The following is a 22,316-nucleotide window of genomic DNA, read 5'->3' on the forward strand; positions in this document are numbered from 1 at the left end:
AGTGGCCTCCTCCCACCGTCAGGGAGAGGACAGGTCGCCTGCACTCTACTGCGCCAACCAGTAGCCTCAGGGCACCCTCACTGAAGCGCTCTGCTCGCTCCCTAACCTTCTGCATGGTCCTGGGCGTAGAAATGATGATCCAGCAATGGTCAGGCCTTGCTTCAGGGCTGCAGTGTGCAGGGCGTGGCAGCCAAACAAGTCCACCCTCCCCCTTTAAGAGCTGACCGGCGCCAGCATGTCTGCCTTCAATCAGCAACTCGCCGCACCTGCGCTGCGCCCGCCCTCGGTGTTAGCGCCTCGGCTTGCCGGCTTAGCACCTTATGATAGTTGTGCATCGCCTGCTTTAGCGCAGCAGCAACCTCTTGGGGCGATGCAACTCAATTTTGGTGAAGGTGGCGCTAAGTTGCGCTGGGCGCTAAATTTAGCGAATGCCCGGCTGTAGCGGCCCAAACGTGGCGATAGTGAATTTCTAGGCCTATGAAAATTAAATCCGGATAAATGCTTGGGTGACCCAAAGAACATGAAGCTAGTTATCTTTAGCGATGCTTCACATGCTGATCTTCCTGATGGATATGCTAGTGCAGCTGCTTTCATCGTGTTTCTTATGGGCGAGAATGGGAAATGTTTTCCTTTTAGCTTGGGAAGCAAAGAAAATAAAAGGGATTGTTATAAGTACTTTGGCTGCTGAAACACTGGCTCTTATGGGATTCTATTTGACAAATATCTTGAGTGTCATCCTGTACAATGGGAGTACTGAAGATAGTATACCCATTGAATGTTATGTAGTCTATCGCTCACTGTACGATAATGTACACTCTATGAAAAATATGAGTGAGAAAAGATGATGGATTGACCTTGGCTTGAAACGAATGCTGGAGAGAAAGGAAATCTCTAAAATTAAATGGGTAGATTCAAGCCATCAACTGTCAGATTGTTTTACTAAGAGCAAGGAAATTATTATGGTCCTGGAGAAGGGTTATCTCACAATGTAATGTTTTGTACAGAGCATGGAAATCTTAAATTTTTTGAAATTATGGTTGTATTATATATATATATAATAATATACATATATATATTTGAAATTTTATTTTATTGTTAATTGTATTCGGGTGGGTATTAATTGGGGACTCTCTTATGTTCATATATATGGAACAGGCTGGAAATGGGAGAAGCTTATCTTGGGGCTGCACATTATGTAATGTGTGTCTCTGTAAATAAAGGCTAGTAAGCGACTGAAGACGAGGCTGTGGTATTCTGTCCTTCACCACCTGGCTATCCGACTTTAACATGAGCCGCTCGTCACAGAGTACCCAGCCTTTTCTTTTGCTCTTTCAGCCATGATCGTGATATGGTTAAACAAAGTTGAGCATTAACAAATATGGGGAAAAGCATTTAATGGCGGTTGCTTCCTGTCAAGTTTCGTCGAGACACAATGGGCCCTGAAATTCCTGGGGCCTGCTCCACCGATGCAAAGCACAACCCCATCCGCCAGAGTTTGAAGCCACTGACCACATCCCAAATTGTGGGGTTGGAGTCATTTACATGAATGGGGCCAGGTGAGTCACGCCTGCAAGGGTGCTTTAGCAGTGCCCACCTCAATGTGCCCTTGGAAAGCGGACCAGCTCACAGCTGCTCTGCCTGAGGTGCCCCGAGGCCCTTCTGGGTCTAAAAATGTTTTCAGCTCCCAGTGGAATCGCTGACCTTGCAAACTTTCTAAAGGCTTCGACGGGACCAATGCCAGCTTTCAGCTGGTGTAAGTTGTGCAAAGCCTACTGAGGTATAATGAGCAGAATTCCTGGGGAAGCTCGAGGACGCCGCCATATGCCCCCCAATGATGGCAAGGGGTTGGAACATCTGCCCATGGTTCCCTTCCAATCAGAATATAAAGAGGCAGTGTCAATAGGATGGATAAGTAAAGGTGTACACAAACGGGCCTCGAGCAGAGCTTTAATCCTCTATGAAGAGTCATGGCATATTTTTCTACTTTAAATGCTCTATACAGGTGCAAGTTGTCATGGTTGTAATGAACATTAGGGGCTAGATTTTCCAAGTTCTTACACAAAGGAATTTGACTCACATGTGCATGCTTGGAAAATCTACTCTTACATATTTTTCAAAAAATAAATGTTAGTAAAGACAGAAACACATCCAAATAAAATGCAAAAATGCTGCTAGCGCTATGGATCTTCTGAATCTTAATCATACTAGTCCAGATGTGACTGTCCTTCCTCAGCCATGCCTCCTTCCAACTCAGGAAGAAACTGCTGATTCCCAATCTTCTTCACTTGCCTTGGGTCAAGCTCATGATCCTTGTGCTCATTATGGCTCTTCTGCTTCCTGAAGAGGACGTTGAGTGTTACAAAGTGCTGAGTTTTTGTGTTTATTATTAGCTCTTTAACCCAGATAAGCTCACTAGGCATGTATCTCAAGAAGCCCAACAGTTGTGTGCAACCTGCCATAAAGGTATTTTACAGCATCCATTTATCATGCAAATGTATGCATGCTGGAGGTGTGCAATGATATTTCTCTGGGGAACTTTATAGATGGAACAGCATTACACCAGGAACCAAGAACTAGACAGAAGGAAAAGCTAAAGTACTAAAAATGAATCACAAATAGGTTATTTTCTAAATAGCTTTGATTATTACATTCTGACACACATTGCAGGGCCATCTGGCATGTATGCAAGTGAAGAAGATTAGGGTTGTTAGAGAAGCAAACAGATCTCCATAATGGATTTTTTTGTATCTAATTGCTTTGGCTAAAACAAAGTTACCATGAGTTGATTTTCAAAATCCTGTGGCGCATCTTTAACTTCTGCATGTGGCTTTTTCATTTCCCCGGAGCAAATAGACTATGGCCCTAATATTAACTGCCCAGGCAGGTAGATAAAGTGAGGCCAGTCCCTTACTCCCTCTGATCCCGCTGCTTTCCTGCCATGTCCCGGTCTTAACTTGCTCCTTTGAGCAGACGAGCGGGGTCACCCACAGGAAGGCAGTGGGGTCCTTCTTTAATTTTGCAGGTCAGGTCTGATGATGTCATTGTGACCCGTTCTGCAGTTTAAGTCGGAGGCCTGAGCGTGGAACAGTGCCGACTTCACCATCAGGCCAGACCCACCGGGAGTGGGATGGTGGGCCAGGAGAAGCCCGGCAGGTAAGCGTGAAAATCTTTAATTTTAGGTTTCCTTCTGGGCCAAGAGGAGCAGCAGTGATCCTCCCGGCCTCAGAAGGAAGCCTTGGGCATCCCTTGCCCTGGGCTCCCACCACCCCGCTCATGCCAGAGCCGCCCTCTCCCCTCAATTGACTGCTGGAGACTGTTCCCATGGGTCCCTGGCTGCTGCCTCCTGCAGCCAAATTCCCACTCCTGCTCACCTGGCCGGGTTTGGGAGAAAGTCAGAGAAAATCTAACTCAAATGAGGCCTGACCATTAAGATTGGCCGGGCCTCCACATCCCCAGACTCCCGGGTGCGCAGCCCGCTTCAGGCCTCGTGCACACCATACCTGCATCCCCTTTCAAATAGGAGCCTATATGTTGAGAGTTGATCAGTTACTTCAGGGTGAGGCACTTACAGACAAAAAGCAGGGATGTGGGACTAAGCACGCTGCTCTTTCAAAGAGTCAGCACAGACACGATGGGCCGAATGGCCTCCATCTGTGCTGCAAGTTTCTATGCTGTCGCACCAATCTTAAAACATCATATGCAGTATCACCTGTCTCTCATGTTATTTACCAGCCAACGGCTAGACTGCACAAAGTGAAGAAACCATGTCCATTTTCAACAATTCTAGAAAACCATAGTTGTTTGTTGTTCACCGGTGCACCTACTTCAACTTACCATAAAAATGTAACTAAATCAAAAAGACAAGGGAAAGCACTTTATAAAAAACTCAACTAAATCATTGCCCAGTTGTTTGTTCCAAGACTCAAAATGGTAATAATGTTTTGGATTGTACTGACATCAGCAGATTTCTATGGCATTTTCAAAATTCCACCCCCCCACCCCCTGGATATTAAAAAAAAAAAAATCATGGATGTGGGCATCGCTGGCAAGGCCAGCATTTATTGCCCATCCCTAGTTGCCCTTGAGAAGGTGGTGGTGAGCCGCTGCCTTGAACCGCTGCAGTCTGTGTGGTGAAGGTACTCCCACAGTGCTGTTCGGTAGGGAGTTCCAGGATTTTGACCCAGCGACGATGAAGGAACGGCGATAGATTTCCAAGTCAGGATATGAAGCCATTGGTATGTTTTGGGGTAATTTAAACTTTTTGCCGATTGTGTAAAATGGACAATATCGGATTGTCTGCCCATTATACACCCCGCCCAATTTCCATTCCATTCAATGAGAGATGTATAGCAGGCAGCCTGTCCAATAGTGCCCATTTTACACTATCACTAAAAGTTAAAAGCACCCTCTTTGTGTGATATTCAACACTTGTGTGGCATTCTTTGCTCATGTGCAATTTAAAAAATAACCTGATAGGTAGTTTCAAGTCTTCACAAACCATTTTTTAAAGGAAGGCACAACACAAGCAGTTCTGATGAGAGATCTACACCCAAAACGTTAACCTGTACTTTCTCTTCAGACGCTGATGGGCCTTCTGTGCATGTCCAGCATTTTATGATGTTATTGCAGCTACAATTAGGTAATGTGAATTTTAGAAAAATCCTTTTTGTGTGAGTATTGAGGAGCTAAAGCTGTTAAACATGGATCCTCTGCAGGGTCAGCATTCGTTTGTACTGAGGTGCCTGATACAAATGATTTTGGAACAGGATGCGAAGTGCCGGGCAAAGATTCAGCAGGGACAGCAGGGCGTCAGAAGTCACACACCATGGTTCGACCAGCTGACATCTTCCCCCCCCATCGCTGTAAACCCATTTGCACAATAGTTACAGCAACGTTTAAAAGAGCCAGTCACAAAAATGGCTGGGCAACAGGAATGTGTACAGCAGTAATTGTTTTTCCATTAAACTGTAATTCACAAGAAGACTTTTAGATCTTTCCTCACCGATGTTTGAAAGTCTTCTTCAATCAATAGCAGAGCATATCCTCAGTTGAGTAATTAGTTTTAGAAATTGTTATGCATCAATATCTGAAAAGTACAGTTCAATAATATAGATCTGCCAGAGTCAGTTTCAGACGCGCATTGCTTTAAAACCAAATTGAAAGCTGACACACACACCCTTCCTATTGATTACTGTTTAATTCAAGCAGTTGCCTGACAGTATAATTTTATCCTGTAGTGCCATCTAAGGGTTATGGGGTAGAAATTATTATACTATCAGGTATTATGTTACTGCAATATTATTCACAATATCCAAGTTACAAGCAGACATTTACTGAGTCGTTAATCATTTGTGTTTGCCTATCCATTCCCATGAATCTGAATTTAAACATTTATTACGTGTCAGCATTCACCAGCGATCATGTACAGGTATCAAACAACATGAGCCAAGCATCGCAGGCCTTTCCAGTGGGAGTGTGGTGTCGGGCCAGAAAATAGGGTGGGTGTCAGCCATGTCAGTCCTCGCTTTTTTTTACAGGAGTTCCTGCCACGCTGTGTAACAGGCAAAGCCTTTGCCAGGCACTCGAGGGCTATCGATGAAGCAAGGGATGGGGCGGTGCGCTGGGAACTCCTCGGGAGTGAATTTGGATATGGGTGGGAACGCAAAGCAGGCGGAATTACATTTTCCGCCTGTTATACAACACGCCTGATATTCAGGCATTTGACCCCCCTATTGTCATGAGTTTGCGTGTTCCCAGCCCTCAGAGGGACCTGACATATGATCAGTAGCCGTAGGATCAGTCTTCCCGCTAAGCCTAAGGGTGGATGCAGATCCCACCAGAGGGGGTCCAAGCCAGGATTATGACCTGGGCCCTCAAAGGTCAAATTTATTTAATTGATTTAACTGCAGCCCTCTTACAAACGGGGCTGCTGGGGACACTTGCAAAGTTTTTTTTTTCAGGGGCAGCTGCCACACCTCCAGAAGCCTTGGACTTTCAAACCTATGGGGCAAGATGGGCACGAGCAACGTGCTCCACTGATGCCGGCGCCCCCCTGGGTCCATTCAAATGGGGTGATTTCATACTAACTCCGGAAACTGTGGTGCGATCTTCGGTGGTGACCAGTGGGCACATTCCCAGCGGAATTGTCCTGATCACTAGCTCATGCATTTTCTGGGCCTATATTTTCTTCACAATAAAATGACATTGGTAAGTGTAGTTAAGAAAATCCATACTCATTAAAAAAAAAATCCCAATCGGGTATTGTGCCCATGTTTCTGTAATCCATGCTTAATGGGAAGGACACTGTTTGGGCTTGGCCCTGTGCTGCACACTGTAGGATTCTTCCCACATTTTGAAACAGGTAGCAGGCGCTCTGCAGTGGAAGTATGAACTGATGATATTCATTCACTGCTCATCAATGCTTGAATTCATGACTTCAAAAGAGATCTATTAGTCTCTCCTATTAATGGTTTAATGCCAAAGGTTTCCTTTTCGTCTGGGCTAGCTCAATTAGATCCATTTTGAAAGAAAGACTTGCATTTATATAGCACCTTTCACAACCACCAGACGTCCCAAAGTGCTTTACAGCCAATGAAGTACTTTTTGAAGTGTAGTCACTGTTGTATTGGAGGAAACGTGGCAGCTAATTTGCGCACAGCAAGCTCTTCTTTAAAATAGTGCCGTGGGATCTTTTACGTCCACCTGAGACAGCAGAAGCGGCCTCGGTTTAAAGTCTCATCTGAAAGATGGCACCTCCGACAGTGCAGCACTCCCTCAGCCCTGCACTGAAGTGTCAGGCTGGATTTTTGTGCTCAAGTCCCTGGAGTGGGACTTGAACCCACAACCTTCTGACTCAGAGGTGATGGTGCTGCCAACTGAATCATCTTATGTCTCACGGTAGATTCTTCCAAACATCATGGCAGCAATTTTCATCTGCCTAACGCCCACTTTTTCAGCAATAAAGATGCAGTATGAACAGCCGAACTTTAAGGGGGTGATTTTGCCAATGGGGACGTGATGGAGGCGGGACTTCTGCCTGTTGGGTTTTAGTCCCGCTTCTATCGATGTCTGGCCAACCCATGCTATTTTCCCTTGACTGACCTTGTTAAGCCAGCCCAGCAGGCTGAGCAGGCCAATTAAGGGAAAGCCAGTGACAGAGAACGTCAGCGTATGACGTTTCATCTGTCAAACATTTTTGACAGCTGAATTGTCATCGTTTGACAGCTCTGCGAAGCTGTCACGCACTGACAATTTCTGTTGTTTGGTGAGTTCTTTTACTCAAGACTCAGCAAACCTATTTGCTGAGCAGAAAGCAGATAGCTGTTGCATTGAAGAATGCAGCAACCATTCTGTCATCTCTGCTGTGGAGATGCCAGAGCCTCCGGATCCCCAAGGGTTGAAGCCTGCAGGAAGAAACAAAGGTAAGTAAACTTTTTCTAACACTTTTCACTCACCTCACATACTTACCTCTCCACACTCGCACCCATCACTCACCTCCACAGCGCACTTTTCGACCCCTCCGACCCCCGCAGACCCATTGCTCATCTCGCTGACTCTGGCGGGGTTTCCCAACGTCGGGAAGCCCACACTTCTGTTGGAAAAATAGGGATAATCCTCTTAACTGCCTGTTGACTACCTGTTAACAGGCAGTTAAGTGGTTGTAATCCCCTTCCAGTCTCGAAGAGACGGGACCCGGCATGGGTCGGGTACCCGCCTCCTGGGAAGATGGCCGGAGGTGGGTTGGGGGCGGGATGGGTACCCGGCCCCAGTTTCTGCCATTTTCCCGGCAGTCCCGCCTCCCCAGGGCTGGCAAAATCGCCCCCAAGTGTCAGCAAATTCTCAAAAATTTTGCAATAAGCAGAATAGTAACAAGTCTAGGCAAGTTAACCACAAATACACAGAAGTTGTACTATTAACAACTTCTAATTGTTGTGAACTCCTGATATTATTGTATTGATAGATGTGGCTGTGCTCAGCCTCTGTTACTTACAGTACCTCTGCTTCATTTCCAGTCTCATCTTATTAGTTTTGTCTTATATGGAGTTTTTTTTCTTTTTTGACAGAATCCTGTGATGAGCAGTTGCATTGTGCTAACTGTTAACGGGAAACCAGTGGTCACATACAGTTGTGGTTTTAAAGCTTAAATAGCGAGATTGGGAGCCGCTTCATCGAGTGTTCCTCCGGGAATAAAGAAGCTGACAGATAGTCCCAAGTTAGATGACTACTGGTCCTCCAGGATTGGTAATGTTTGATCTGTTTATGTCTATTGAATAAAGCATATTAAAGGAACATGTCGTGGAATGTTTCACTGTGGCGTCTCGAGCCTGAATTATAGATTACATTTTAGAAATGATCATAACCCTCAAATTCGACTGGGCTAAGAGGCAATAGGATTTTTTTTTGTTGTTGTTGACTTCGTGCCTGAGACCCGCCTGTGCATTTTTCAAGTAGTGTTTGATTTAAGCAACCACGCTCTCACCTGAAACAGTCGGGAGCCTAATACATGTATGTAAGTGAGCGTCCTACATTGGTTTGAATTTTGGTTGTAACCACGCTCGTATTGCCAGTTCCCCAGCCTGCCTGCAAATGGGTGGTACAAGTTGCAAGGCCGTTTGCAATGGTATTTAAAGGGAATCTCAGCTACTCTCGGGTGAAATGCTGGAAAATCAAGGGAGACATTTTGCTTCTATTGTAATGTGGCTTTTGGCTACTTAGACTATTTCAAAGTGCTTGTAATGTTTGTACAATGTGTGCAACTCTTAAGACTCCACCAACACAGTTTTTCATCATGGGGTACTTCTGCCAACTCCACTCTGGCTCTAGGAAGAGGACTCGGTGGATCAGAGGGAAGGAGCACACAGAGCAGGGTAATAAACAGAAGGAGCAGTGCTTGAATAACTCTTTACCCTCCCAGCATTTCTAGGCCCAGGACAACATACTTACAGTTTTCTGCAGAGCAGTGCATAAGGAATGAGGCTGTCACAGAGTTCTGTAACCTCTTGCAACAAGACCTACAACCAACTGCTAAAGTTAGCACCATATTGCCTGTTGCAGTCAAGGCCACTGCAGCCCTCAACTTCATAGCCTCCGAATCCTTTCAGGCTGCCACAGGGGACATCCGCAACATCAGTCAGTTGCAGCTCATACTTGCATTAAGCAAGTGATTGATGCCATGTTTGCCAGAGCAAACACTTTCATCCTGTTCCCCATGGATATCCAGAAGCAGCAGATGCTGGAGTTGGCACAGATTGCAGGATTCCTACAGCTTAGACATTGTTGACTGCAGCCATGTCGCTCTGTGAGTTCTTTCAGATGAGCCCGGTACCTTCACGAGTTAGAAGGACTTCCATTCCATTAATGTGCAACAGGTGTGTGGTGACCAGCAATGCATCATGCATCAATACTGTGCCCAGTATTCTGGCTGTTGCTTTTATCTTGCACCCTCACTTTCATCCCCACCTTCATTGACCCTGCACAGCAAGTGAGAAGCCGGCTGCTTGTGGACAAGTGTTATTTCCTGCACACTTGGCTCATGACTCCTCTCAGGAACCCACACTCATCAGCCGAATTATGCTACAATTAGATCCATGGCTCAACTCGAGCCTTCACTGAGCAGGCCATTGACGTCCTCAAGCAACAATTCCACTGCCTGGACAGATCTGGTGCCTTCTTGCAATATAGCCCACAAAGGCTGTCCTGTGTTATATTGGTTTGCCGTATCCTGCATAACTTTGCACTGCAATGGGGATGGCACTGGGAGATTCCGTTACACGAGAACCTTCAGACAGTGAGGAAGCGGGGAGTCTGCAACACTTGCCGGCATTGAAGATTTTTTCATCAGCAGCTCATTGAATAGCCCTTCAGTTGAACAATCCCTTCTTCCCTGCATTAACAGCCATGTCCAACATCTCTCGTGCTCTTTCCACCCTCAAATAAACTACATCTGCCCAAAGACCAACATTGATATTCATGTCAACTAACACTGCAAGGTCACCAAGAAGGAGTTAGATATATTTCTTAAGGCTAAAGGGATCAAGGGATATGGGGAGAAAGCAGGGACAGGGTACTGAATTTGGATGATCAGTCATGATCTCATTAAATTGCGGAACAGGCTCGAGGGGCCGAATGGCCTACTCCTGCTCCTAGCTTCTATGTTCCTATGTTACCAGCTACTTCCAGAACAGTCTTTGCACACAAAGGGGGTAATTTTGACTTTGTGCGATAATTAAAAATGGGTGATAGCAAATCAAAAGTCCTTTTTATATCTCAGAAATCACAGAAATCACAGAAACCCCACAGTGCAGATAGAGGCCATTTCAGCCCATCGAGCCTGCACCGACACATATCCCACCCGATCCTCGTAACCCCACGTATTTAATCCCCCTAACACTAAGGGTCAATTTATCATAGCCAATCAACCTAACCCGCACATCTTTGGACTGTGGGAGGAAACCGGAGCACCCGGAGGAAACCCACGCAAACACGGGGAGAATGTGCAAACTCCACACAGACAGTCGCTCGAGGCCGGATTCGAACCCGGGTCCCTGGCGCTGTGAGGCAACAGTGCTATCTCTCTGAGTTTTTATTTCCATTGAAGGTTGTCATGCTGAGTCTGAGTGAGAAAGCTCAGTATTACATTATTATATTACATATAGTATTTATAGCACGGAAACAACCCATTCGGCCCAACTATGCCGGTGTTTATGCTCCACACGAGCCCTCTTCCCACAATACATTTTTAAAAATTCATTCATGGGATGAGGGCGTCGTTGACAAATCCAGCATTTATTGCCCATCCCTAACTGCCCTTGAGAAGGTGGTAATGAGCCGCCTTCTTGAACCGCTGCAGTCCGTGTGGTGAAGGTACTCTCACAGTGCTGTTAGGGAAGGAGTTCCAGGATTTTGACCCAGCGACGATGAAGGAACGGCGATATATTTCCAAATCAGGATGGTGTGTGACTTGGAGGGGATCTTGGAGGTGGTGGTGTTCCCATGCGCCTGCTGCCTTTGTCCTTCGAGGTGGTAGAGGTCGTGGGTTTGGGAGGTGTTGTCGAAGAAGCCTTGGCGAGTTGCTGCAGTGCATCTTGTAGATGGTACACACTGCAGCCACGGTACGCCGGTGCTGAAGGGAGTGAACATAAGAACATAAGAAATAGGAGCAGGAGTAGGCCAATCGGCCCCTCGAGCCTGCTCCGCCATTCAATAAGATCATGGCTGATCTGATCCTAACCGCCAATCCACTATCACAGAATGTTTAAGGTGGTGGATGGGGTGCCAATCAAGAGGGCTGCCTTGTACTGGATGGAGTCGAGCTTCTTGGGTGTTGTTGGGTGTTGTTGGAGCTGCACTCATCCAGGCAAGTGGAGAGTATTCCATCACACTCCTTACTTGTGCCTTGTAGATGGTGGAAAGGCTTTGGGGTGTCAGGAGGTGAGACACTCGCTGCAGAATACCTAGCCTCTGACCTGCTCTTGTAGCCACAGTATTTATGTGGCGAGTCCAATTCAGTTTTTGGTCAATGGTGATCCCCAGGATGTTGATGGTTGGGGATTCAGTGATGGTAAAAGCATTGAACTTCAAGGGGAGTTGGTTCGACTTTCTTTTGTTGGAGATAGTCATTGCCTCGCACTTGTGTAGCATGAATATTATTTGCCACTTATCAGCTCAAGCCTGAATGTTGTCCAGGTCTTGCTGCATGTGGGCATGGACAGGTTCATTGTCTGTGGAGTTGCAAATGGAACTGAGCACTGCAATCATCAGCGAACATCCCCATTTCTGACCTTATGATGGAAGGAAGGTCATTGATGAAGCAGTTGAAGATGGCTGGGCCTAGGACTCTGCCCTGAGGAACTCCTGCAGCGATGTCCTGGGGCTGAGATGATTGACCTCCAACAACCACAACCATCTTCCTTTTTGCTAGGCATGACTCCAGCCAGTGGAGAATTTTCCCCCTGATTCCCATTGACTTCAATTTTACTGGGGCTCCTTGATGCCACACTTGGTCAAATGCTGCCTTGATGTCAGTCACAATCACTTTCACCTCACCTCTGGAATTCAGCTTTTTGGTCCATGTTTGGACCAAGGCTGTAATGAGGTCTGGAGTCGAGTGGTCCTGGCGGAACCCAAACTGAACATCAGTGAGTTGGTTATTACGCGTTAAGTGCCGCTTGATACCTTCCATCACTTTGCTGATGATTGAGAGTAGACTGATGGGGCGGTAATTGGCCAGATTGGATTTGACCTGCTTTTTTGGACAGGAGATACCTGGGCAATTTTCCACTTTGTCAGGTAGATGCCAGTGTTGTAGCTGTACTGGAACAGCTTGGCTGGAGACAGGCTGCTTCTGGAGCACAAGTCTTCTGCACTGCAGCCAGGATGTTGTTGGGGCCCATAGCCTTTGTTGTATCCATTGCACTGAGCCATTTTTTGATATCACGTGGAGTGAATTGAATTGGCTGAAGACTGGCTTCTGTGATGTGTTGGGACCTCAGGAGGTGGTCGAGATGAATTATCCACTCGGCACTTCCGGCTTAAGATGGTGGCAAACACTTCATCTAACCCTATCAGCATATCCTTCTATTCCTCTCTCTCTAATGTGTTTATCTAGCTTCCCCTTAAATGCATCAATGCTAGTTGCCTCAACGACTCCTTGTGATAGCGAGTTCCACATTCTAACTGCTCTCTGGGTAAAGAAATTTCTGCTGAATTTCCTATTGGATTTATTAGTCACTATCTTATATTTATGGCCCCAAGTACTCATCTTCCCCGCAAGTGGAAACATCTTCTCCACGTCTACCCTATCAAAGCCTTTCATAATCTTAACAACCACTATTTGGTCACTCCACAGTCTTCTCTTCTCTAGATAAAATGGCCCCAGCCTTTTCAATTTTTCCTGATAGGTATAACCTCTCAGCTCTGGTGTCATTCTAGTAAATCTTTATTACACCTTCTCCAGTGCCTCTATATTCTTTCTTATAATGTGGAGACCAGAACTGTTCACAGTACTCCAAGTGTGGGAGCCAAGGATATATTCTCGTCCCCATTCTATTTCTCATCTACGTGCTGCCCTCCAATCAGGTTTCTGCCCCTGCCACAGTAATGAAGCAGCTCTTATCAAAGTCACAAATGACATTCTATGTGACTGTGACCATGGTAATCTATCCCTCCTCATCCTTATTGGCCTATCTACAGCCTTCAGTGCGGTTGACCACTCCATCCTCCTTCAGCGCCTCTCCTCCGCAGTTTAGCTGGGTGGGACTTCCCTCGCCTGTTTCCATTCTTATCTATAGAATCGTAGCCAGAGAATCACCTGCAATGGCTTCTCTTCCCACTCCTGCACCGTCACCTCTGGAGTCCCCTAAGGATCTGACCCCCTTCAATTTCTCATCTACATGCTGCCCCTCGGCAACATCAGCTGAAAATTGGCAACATCAGATTCCACATGTATGCTTTACCTCACCACCACCTCTCTTGACCCCTCCACTGTTTCTAAATTGTCCGGTACTGGGTGAGCAGAAATTTCCTCCAACTAATAGGTAAGACCGAAGCAATTGTCTTCGGTTCCCATCACAAACTCCGTTCCCTAGCCACCGACTCCATCCCTCTCCCTGGCAACTGTCTGAGGCTGAACCAGACTGTTCGTAACCTTGTTGTTGTATCTGACCCCGAGATGAGCTTCCAACACATATCTGTGCTATCACTAAGACTGCCTATTTCCACCTCCGTAACATCCGTCCCTGTCTTGGCTCATCTGCTGCTGAAAACCTCATCCATGCCTTTGTTACCTCTGGATTTCACTCTTCTAATGCACTCCTGGTCAACCACCTATCTTCCGCCCTCTGTACACTTAACCTCATCCAAAACTCGGCTGCGCGTATCCGAACACACACCAAGTCCCGTTCACCCATCACCCCTGTGCTCACTGACCTACATTGGCTCCCGGTTAAGCAACGCCTCAATTTTAATATTCTCATCCTTTGTTTTCAAATCCCTCTATGGCCTCGCCCCTCCCTATCTCTGTAACCACCTCCGGCCCTACAGCCCTCCAAGCTATCTGCGCTCTTCCAGTTCTGGCCTCTTGCACCTCCCTGATTTTAATCGCTCCATCATTGGTGGCCGTGCCTTCAGCTGCCAAGGCCCGAATATCTGGAATTCCCTCCCTAAATCTTTCTGCCTCTCTAACTCTCTTTTTTCTCCTTTAAATGTTCCTTAAAACCGACCTCCATCTGCCCTAATATCTCCTTATGTGGCTCGGTGTTAAATTTTGTTTTATAACGTTCCTGTGAAGTGCCTTGGGATGTTTTACTACATTAAAGGTGCTATATAAATACAAGTTGTTGTTGTTGTTGTGGTCTAACCACAATTTGGTCTCGTCCGCAAATTTTGAAATTGTATTTCCAATTCCCACGTGCAAATCGTTTATGTAAATGGTGAACAACAGTGATCCCAGCACCGGTCCTTGTGGAACACCACTACCCACATTTTGCAGTTTGAGTAACTACCAAATTGTGGTTAGACCACAACAACAACAACTTGTATTTATATAGCACCATTAACCCTCACTGTTTTCTGTTTTGTAACCAGCTTGTTATCAATTCTGTTACTCGTCCCCTGACTCCACATCTTAGTCATGAGTCTACTACGTGGTACCTTTTGGAAATCCAAATATATTGGCCCAGTAATTCCGGGCCCAACGCGTGAGTACGGACGGGGTACTCACGCGTGGGCCCGATGGAAGTGCCGGTTTTCAGCATGCACAGCGCATGCGCGGAAAACCGGCATTTCCTGTCCTCTGAACCAAGGGGTTCAGAGGACGAACGCGTGCGCGCAGAAGTCTGCGCGTGCACCCTGAAATTCCTTTTTTTCCCCACAGGTTTGCGCGTGTGTAAGGGCCTCTCCTTTTTACGAATGTAAAAAGGAGACGTAAGGACTTCATTCTTTAAGGTAAGTGGTCTATTACTTAAAATTATAACATTTTTTCCACAGCTTTATTGTTTTTAAGGACTTTACAGTAAGGTAAGTGTAGTTTTAGACCCGATTTTTAAAAAAATTATTTTTTTCAAAAATTTGATTAATTATTTTAAATAGTTTTTTAAAGTTATTTATAGTTTATTTAATTATTGGGATTTTTAAAAATTTTTTATTTAAAGTTAAACTAGTCTTTTGGGCGCCCGTACTTTTCATGAGTTTGACAGTTCTTACTATCAAACTCATGAATGAAGTTTCCCCTCCCCTGATTGGCTGCACAGTGCTCACCTGATCCCAGCCGGCACATCGAACTAACTACACCGCTGGATCAGGTAAGCACTGCGCGCTGACATCTGAACCGGGCCTGTGACAGGAAATGCAAGCAGGCCCGGGCTTCAGATGTCAGCGCGCAGGGTGAGTGCACATCGGGGGCTTGCACGCGCGGCAAGCCCCCGAACCTAATTTCTGGGCCATTACGTCTATTGCATTACCCTTATTTACTTTTTCTGTTACTTCTTCAAAGAATTGAATGAGGTTGGTCAAGCATGACCTTCCCATTTGAAATCCATGTTGACTACTCTTTGTTATATTTTCGGTTTCTAGATGTTTTTCAATTACACCTTTGAGTAAGGATTCTATTTATCTTTCCTACCACTGATGTTAAGCTAATTGGTCGATAGTTCCTTTTAATTGTTCTAGCTCTTTTTTTAAATATAGGAATCACAGCTGTCTGCCAGTCCTCTGGCACTATTCCCTTTAATAATATATTTTAAAATATATGTAATAGTGCCTCTGCTATCTCATCCCTAACTTCTTTTAATATACGCGGATGCAATCAATCTGGACCTGGGGTTTTGTCCTCTCTAAGTTTGATTAGTTTATCAATTATCTCCCCCCTTTCCATCTTAAATATATTTTTTGATCACTTCTTCTAATGTCATGTCCACCACATTAGTCTCCCTAGTAAATACCGAGGCATGGTCATTATTTAATCATTACCTGTGAGTTTATCATGTGTTTCCCTTAGTGGCTCTATCCCTATCCTGATTTTTCTTTTGTTGTTTATGTGTCTTTAGAATATTTTACTATTTCTTTTTATATTCCTTGATAATTTAATTTTGTAGTTTCTCTTTGCCTTCCTAATTTTTTTTTGACTTCTTTGTAAACCTTTTCACATTCCCTTTTGTCATCCTATCCCTTGTTGTCTATGTAGTAAGTGTATGCCTTTTTCTTTAGTTTCAATCTTGCCCTTATTTCTTTATTGATCCGTGGTGTGCCACTAGTGGCTAGTTTGTTCTTGCTTTTTAGTGAGATATGTTTCTCATGGACTCTATTAATCACCATTTTAAATGTTTCCCATTGCTGTTCTATTTCTATGTTTGTCAGTAAATTTTTCCAGTTTATTTTCCCTAGTTCCATTCTCATTCCCTTAAAATCATTTTTTTCCCCCCATTTTATTACTTTGGTCTTTATCTTACTTATGTCCTTCTCAATCTTCATCTTAAACCTTATTATGTTGTGATCGCTATTGCCTAGGTGTTACCCTACGTTGCCTTCTCTTATCTACTCTGGTTCATTTCCCATTACTAGATCCAGCAGTGCTCCCTCTCTTGTTGAACTTTTGATACACTGGGTAAGAAAGGAGTGCTGCAGACATTGTAAACAGAGAGAAGGGAAGATGCCCAAACACCCTGCTGTGCATGGCCTCCAGCTTCTTCATCGCTAACACTGCGTGCTCAGCCTCTGCCAAGTATGTCAATGGCGGCCTCCTCCATTGGTGTAAGCACTTATCTGGGCACCCAGGAACCATCACAGTGGAAGAGGACCTCCTTCCTGCTGTTCAGTTGTTGTGGGAGCACTTCCACAGCACCATCCATAAAGTGGAGTGTCCTGGCTGCAATCATCTTGACAGTAGAATGTAAAAAATTAGTTCCAGTAGCCACAATATGAAAAGTGCCATTCCCCTTTAAGAGGGGCAGGCTGCCTATAAGTAGAGGCAGCCGCACTGGATTTTCCAAACTCCCAATGGACAAGGAGCCTATAGATAGCGTACATAGTTCTGGCAGCTTGTCCCAATGGATTGGACCTCCCACTGACATACAGTAGTTGGGTCCATCATCTGTCATGCCTGATCTATGCAATATACAAAGACCGAACCTCCATAATTTCAACCAAGCATTAAACACTTATGTGATATTAATATATTTCCTGTGTAATACATTCCTGGAATCTATTTTCTGTGTGTACTTTTTGAAGAAGAAATTAATCGGCGATAACATTTATATGAAAATGAGCACAAAAATATTTTAATTAGATGAATTTTGACCTGAAACTATTTCAGAGTTCGTCAGTGGAGAGTTACAAATCATTATTTTACTTTAAAATGCAAATTTATAATGTTATATTAATTCCTTACCTCACTAATCTAAATGGCCTAGTAGTTTACAATATGTTAAATCTGCTGCCCATTGTAACATACTTCATTAAAAAATGCAAATGTTCTAACCTTTCAGGGTATTTTCACGGCAAATACTTTCAATTCTCAAAGATAACCCTATCCCTAACCCTTCAGCATAAATATAGTGCTATTCTTAATATGATATAGATATTCCCCTGTAATGTGCAGTAAAATAAAACTCAATATTGTACAAGCACCTTCTCCACATGGTTCAAGAAGGCAGCCCACCTCACCTTCTCAGGGCAACTAGGGGGGCAATGTTGTTAATGGGGGCGCGTTGGAGGCGGGACTGCTGCTTGTCGGGTTTTAGTCCCGCCTCCATCGATCTTCTAGCCAACCCACGCTATTTTCCCTTGATTGATCTTGTTAAGCCCGCCCAGCAGGCTTCGCAGGCCAATTAAGGGGAAGCCGGTTACAGAGAACATCAGCGTATGACGTTTCATCTGTCAAATTTTTGACAGATGATTTGTCATCGTGTGACAGCTCTGTGAAGCTGTCAAACACTGACATTCTATGTTGTTTGATGAGTCCTTCTATTCAAGACTCATCAAACCTCTTTCTTTAGCAGATAGATGGATATTCTTAATTCTTTAGATGGCTGTTGCATTGGAGAATGCAGCAGCCATCTGTCATCTCTGCTGGTGAGATGCGACACTCTCCGCATCCCCAACTGTTGAAGCCTGCAGGAAGAAAGAAAGGTAAACATTTTCTATTACTTTCCACTCACCTCACATACTTACCTCTCCACACTTACAACCATCAGTTACCTTTACAGCGCACTTTTGCACCCCTTCGACCCCCGCAGACCCACTGCTCGCCTCGGTGACCCTGGTGGGGTTTCCTGACGTCGGGAAGCCCGCGCCTCTGGTGGTAAAATGGGGATAATTCTCTTAACTGCCTATTAATTACCGGTTAACAGGCAGTTAAGTGGCTGTAATCCCCTTCCCGCCTCCAGGAGACGGGACCCGGCGCGGGTCGGCTACCCGCCTCCTGGGAAGATGGCACAGAGGCGGGTTGGGGGCGGGATGCGCGCCCGCCCCCAGATTCTGCCATTTTCCCGGCAGTCACGCCTCCAAACCCGCCTCCCCAGGACTGACAAGATCGTGCCCCTTGAATGGGCAATAAATGCTAGTTTTGCCAGAGATGCCCACATCCCAAGAAATGAGTCTAAAAAATTAGCATTACTGCTCTAGTCATGTGGTTTGATTCTAGAGGGATTTGGTTCAGGCTGTTTACAATGACAACTATCACCACCATTCTAACTGGCTGTAAATTGTACAGAATCATGTGGAAACTCCACTGAATGTATTACTGTATATGAAACAATACAGGTTGCAATGCTTCTAGGATTTAACATATCTTTGGGTGATGTAACTTCAAGTCCTTGATTATGTCGCCGTCTTTTAGCAAACTCCAGTTTCTTAATTTTTCCACGTACAACATAAACCATCTGAACCCCTTGACATGTCACTATTTTCTAACATAATCATTACAAGTGTGGTATCCTGGATACAATATAAACCATCTGAACCCCTCCATGTTTAATTGTCTTGTACTTACTTTCTAAATAAAAAGGAAATAACGGGTTTCCCACAGAGTTTGCTAATGGTGTCTATGGACAATTTAGCAGACATTGAGAAAGGAAAAAAAAAACTATTGTTTTAATTTGCAATTGTCTGAGTGAAAAAACTATCAGCTGTTTTACTTTTGGACCCTCTTCCCTCCTGTGTTGTCATTGGCAACTGGCTTTAGTGGCAAAACAGTTTTCAAGGGGGCTAACAGAGTTTTATGTGGTAATCTGCAGGATAACTAGTATAATTCAACTAGAGTTGGAGATGTTGGGCTGGATTTTGATTGAGGAGGCGTGTAGGGGGCGGGACTACAACTTTCGGGGTTGTAGTCCCGCCTCCATCGCGTTGTGGCCAACCCACACGATTTTCACTTGATTGACCTTGTTGAGCCCGCCCAGTGGGCTCAACAGGCCAATTAAAGGCCACCCGGCAACAGGTGATGTCACAGATTGAGATTTCATCTGTCAAAAGCTTTTGACAGATGAAATATCAGCATTTGACAGCTGTTTGAAGCTGTCAAACACTGACAATCTGTACTCCAAGTTAATTCCTTCCTCTCAGGCTGATTTAGAGATCTCTCCAGAACAGAAAGCTGAATGCTGCAACGTTTGACAGCTCGCGGCCATTCTGCTTTCTGTGCTGGTGAGATGAGGGACTCCCGAGACCTGAGGAAGGAAGGCTGTAAAGGTAAGTAAATGTAAGTAAAACTTCTTTAAACACTTTACACACACCAAACACACTTACCTCTGAGCTCATGCACCCATCACTCACCTGAACACCGGACATCTCGAACCCTCCAAGTCCTTCAGCCCGACAGCTCGCCTCGCTAGCTTGCCGTGGTTTGGAGCCGTCGAGAATCCCACACTTCAGCAATAAAAATAGAGATTAGGCTAAAAACTGCCTGTTAACTATCTGTTAACAGGCAGTTAATTGGCACTAATTCCCTTCCCGCCTCAGGGAGGCGGGTCCCAGCACAGGTCGGGTATCCGCCTCCTTTGAAGCTGGCATGGGGGCGGGATGGGTTTGTGCCCCCCGATTTCGAGATTTTAACCCCCCACACGCCTCTAATCCCGCCTCCACGGCCCAATGAAAATCCTACCCATTGTCTCAAATCTACTGCAGACTTTGGTTCAGGCAGATACAGTGCGCTTGGAAAAACCAAAAGCTGAGATGCAGAAGAGCAAGTTATTGTCAATGCAGTCAGACCACATTTTATGCTGGAACCAATCTCAATACATATTGTTAGGCCTGTAAGAGCTTACAACTAAACAAGATCACTGGAATCAATTCAATGTTTTTGTTTCATATACAGTAACACCTGAAATTATTGTCAGGTATGTTAGTTATTCCTTTGCTTTGTCCAAATCTAATGCATGACATCTTGTGAGGTTATTTAGTTTGGTAGAAAGGATAGAAAAACAGATTATATTTTAAATGGTGAGATACTATTAAATGTTGGTGTTAAGAGGGACCTGGGTGCCCTTGTATATGAAACATAGAAAGTTAACATGCAGGTACAGCAAGCAATTAGAAAGTCAAATCGTATGTTGGGCTTTATTGCAAGGGGGTTGGAATACAAGAGTAAAGGAGTCTTGCTGCAATTGTACAGGGCCCTGGTGAGACCACAACTGGAATATTGTGCACAGTTTTGGTCTCCTTATCTGAGGAAGGATATATTTGCCTTAGAGGGGGTGCAATGAATGTTCACCAGACTGATTCCTGGGATGAGAGGGTTGTCCTATGGGGTGAGAATGAGTAGAATGTGCCTATATTTTCTGGAGTTTAGAAGAATGAGAGGTGATCTCATTAAAACCTACATGATTCTGGGAGGGCTTGACAGGGTAGATGCTGAGAGGTTGTTTCCCCTGGCTGGAGAGTCTAGAACTAGGGGGCATAGTCTCAAGATAAGGGGTCGGCCATTTAGGACTGAGATGAGGAGGAATTTCTTCACTCAGAGGGTGGTGAATCTTTAGAATTCTCTACCCCAGAGGGCTGTGGATGCAGAGTCATTGAATATATTCAAGGCTGAGATAGATAGATTCCTGGACTCTAAGGAAATCAAAGGACATGGGGATCGGGCGGGAAAGTGGAGTTGATGTTGAGGATTGGCCATGATCTTATTGAATGGCGGAGCAGGCTTGAAAGGCTGTATGTCCTACTCCTGCTCCTAATTCTTATGTTCTTATATTCTACAACCTATTGACTTTTTTTATACATAGTCACCTGGCCCTTGTTCTCCAGTTCCATGTCCAATTTTCTCCAGTTTTCCGGTTCTTGCCCCTACTCTTGGTCCTGATTTCTTCCCCACTCTCTCCAGCTCCATGTCTCTTGGATTCCATGTCCCACTCTCTCCAACACCAAAAAGTGTTTAAAACAAAAAGCTAACCAGATTTATCTGGTTAATGACAGACATCAGGCAAACCAAAAAATCAGGTCTGCCTGGATTCTTCTTCTTGCTGTTTTCCAAACGTAGTAGCACTTGAGGCAACCCATTGCTTTTACATCCAGCAAGTCGTGCTCTGGATTGTTTTGTAACAAAGACAACTTTTATGTGGACCGGTTGTTTTGCCTAACCTGGGCAGTCTGGCTAGATGCAATTGTGGGGTCACTACTCCACTCCCATTGGACACGAGTATCCTACTAAATGTCAGCCCACAGTATTCAGAGGCCAGAGCTCTGGTCTCCTGCTCTCTGAGACCTGCCCGGATCAGTTTGTTAAAAAGGGATTGCCCTACAGATAGCATCTGTAACAAGTGGTGTACCTGCCAATGATTTATTTAGATTGCATGAAACAGAATCTTGATTATCTTGTTACCTTGATCAGTGGTGTTCAGAGTACAGGCTGCTGATACAGACCTAACTGGGCTCAATTTTAACCCTACCTGCCTGGCGGAAACTAGGTGCGTGGGCAGTTAAAAATCTAGCAGGTTACTTAGCCGCTCAGGTCCTGACCATTTCCAATGTTAACCTGCAGCTTTTTGCAGGTGGATCAGGCGCCTGCCTAAAGCAGGCTGGTGGCCTCATAAATTTATGCATATTGAGGTCCTACTACGTAAATAGGACCTCGATGCAACTTAACCGGGGCCTGAGTGGGGAGCTGCTCCGGCCTTCCTACTGGACAGAAGCAGGACAGAAGAGGAAGAGGCCCTTCCGGCAAGTCTAAAACGTGAGACCTTTAAAGAAGGACCAGAAATGCTTACCAGGTGGCCTACCTGCCTTTCTGTACCTCAATGGATTACTTGTGGTTTATCCAAATATGCCCAGCACTCGATTTGAACTCAGTAACAAAAAATGTGTCTACCCTGGGGGAAGCAAAGATG

This window comes from Somniosus microcephalus, chromosome 11 (assembly GCF_052327205.1).
Source record: "Somniosus microcephalus isolate GS21.2 chromosome 11, FLI_Smic_1.0, whole genome shotgun sequence".
Lineage (NCBI taxonomy): Eukaryota > Metazoa > Chordata > Chondrichthyes > Squaliformes > Somniosidae > Somniosus > Somniosus microcephalus.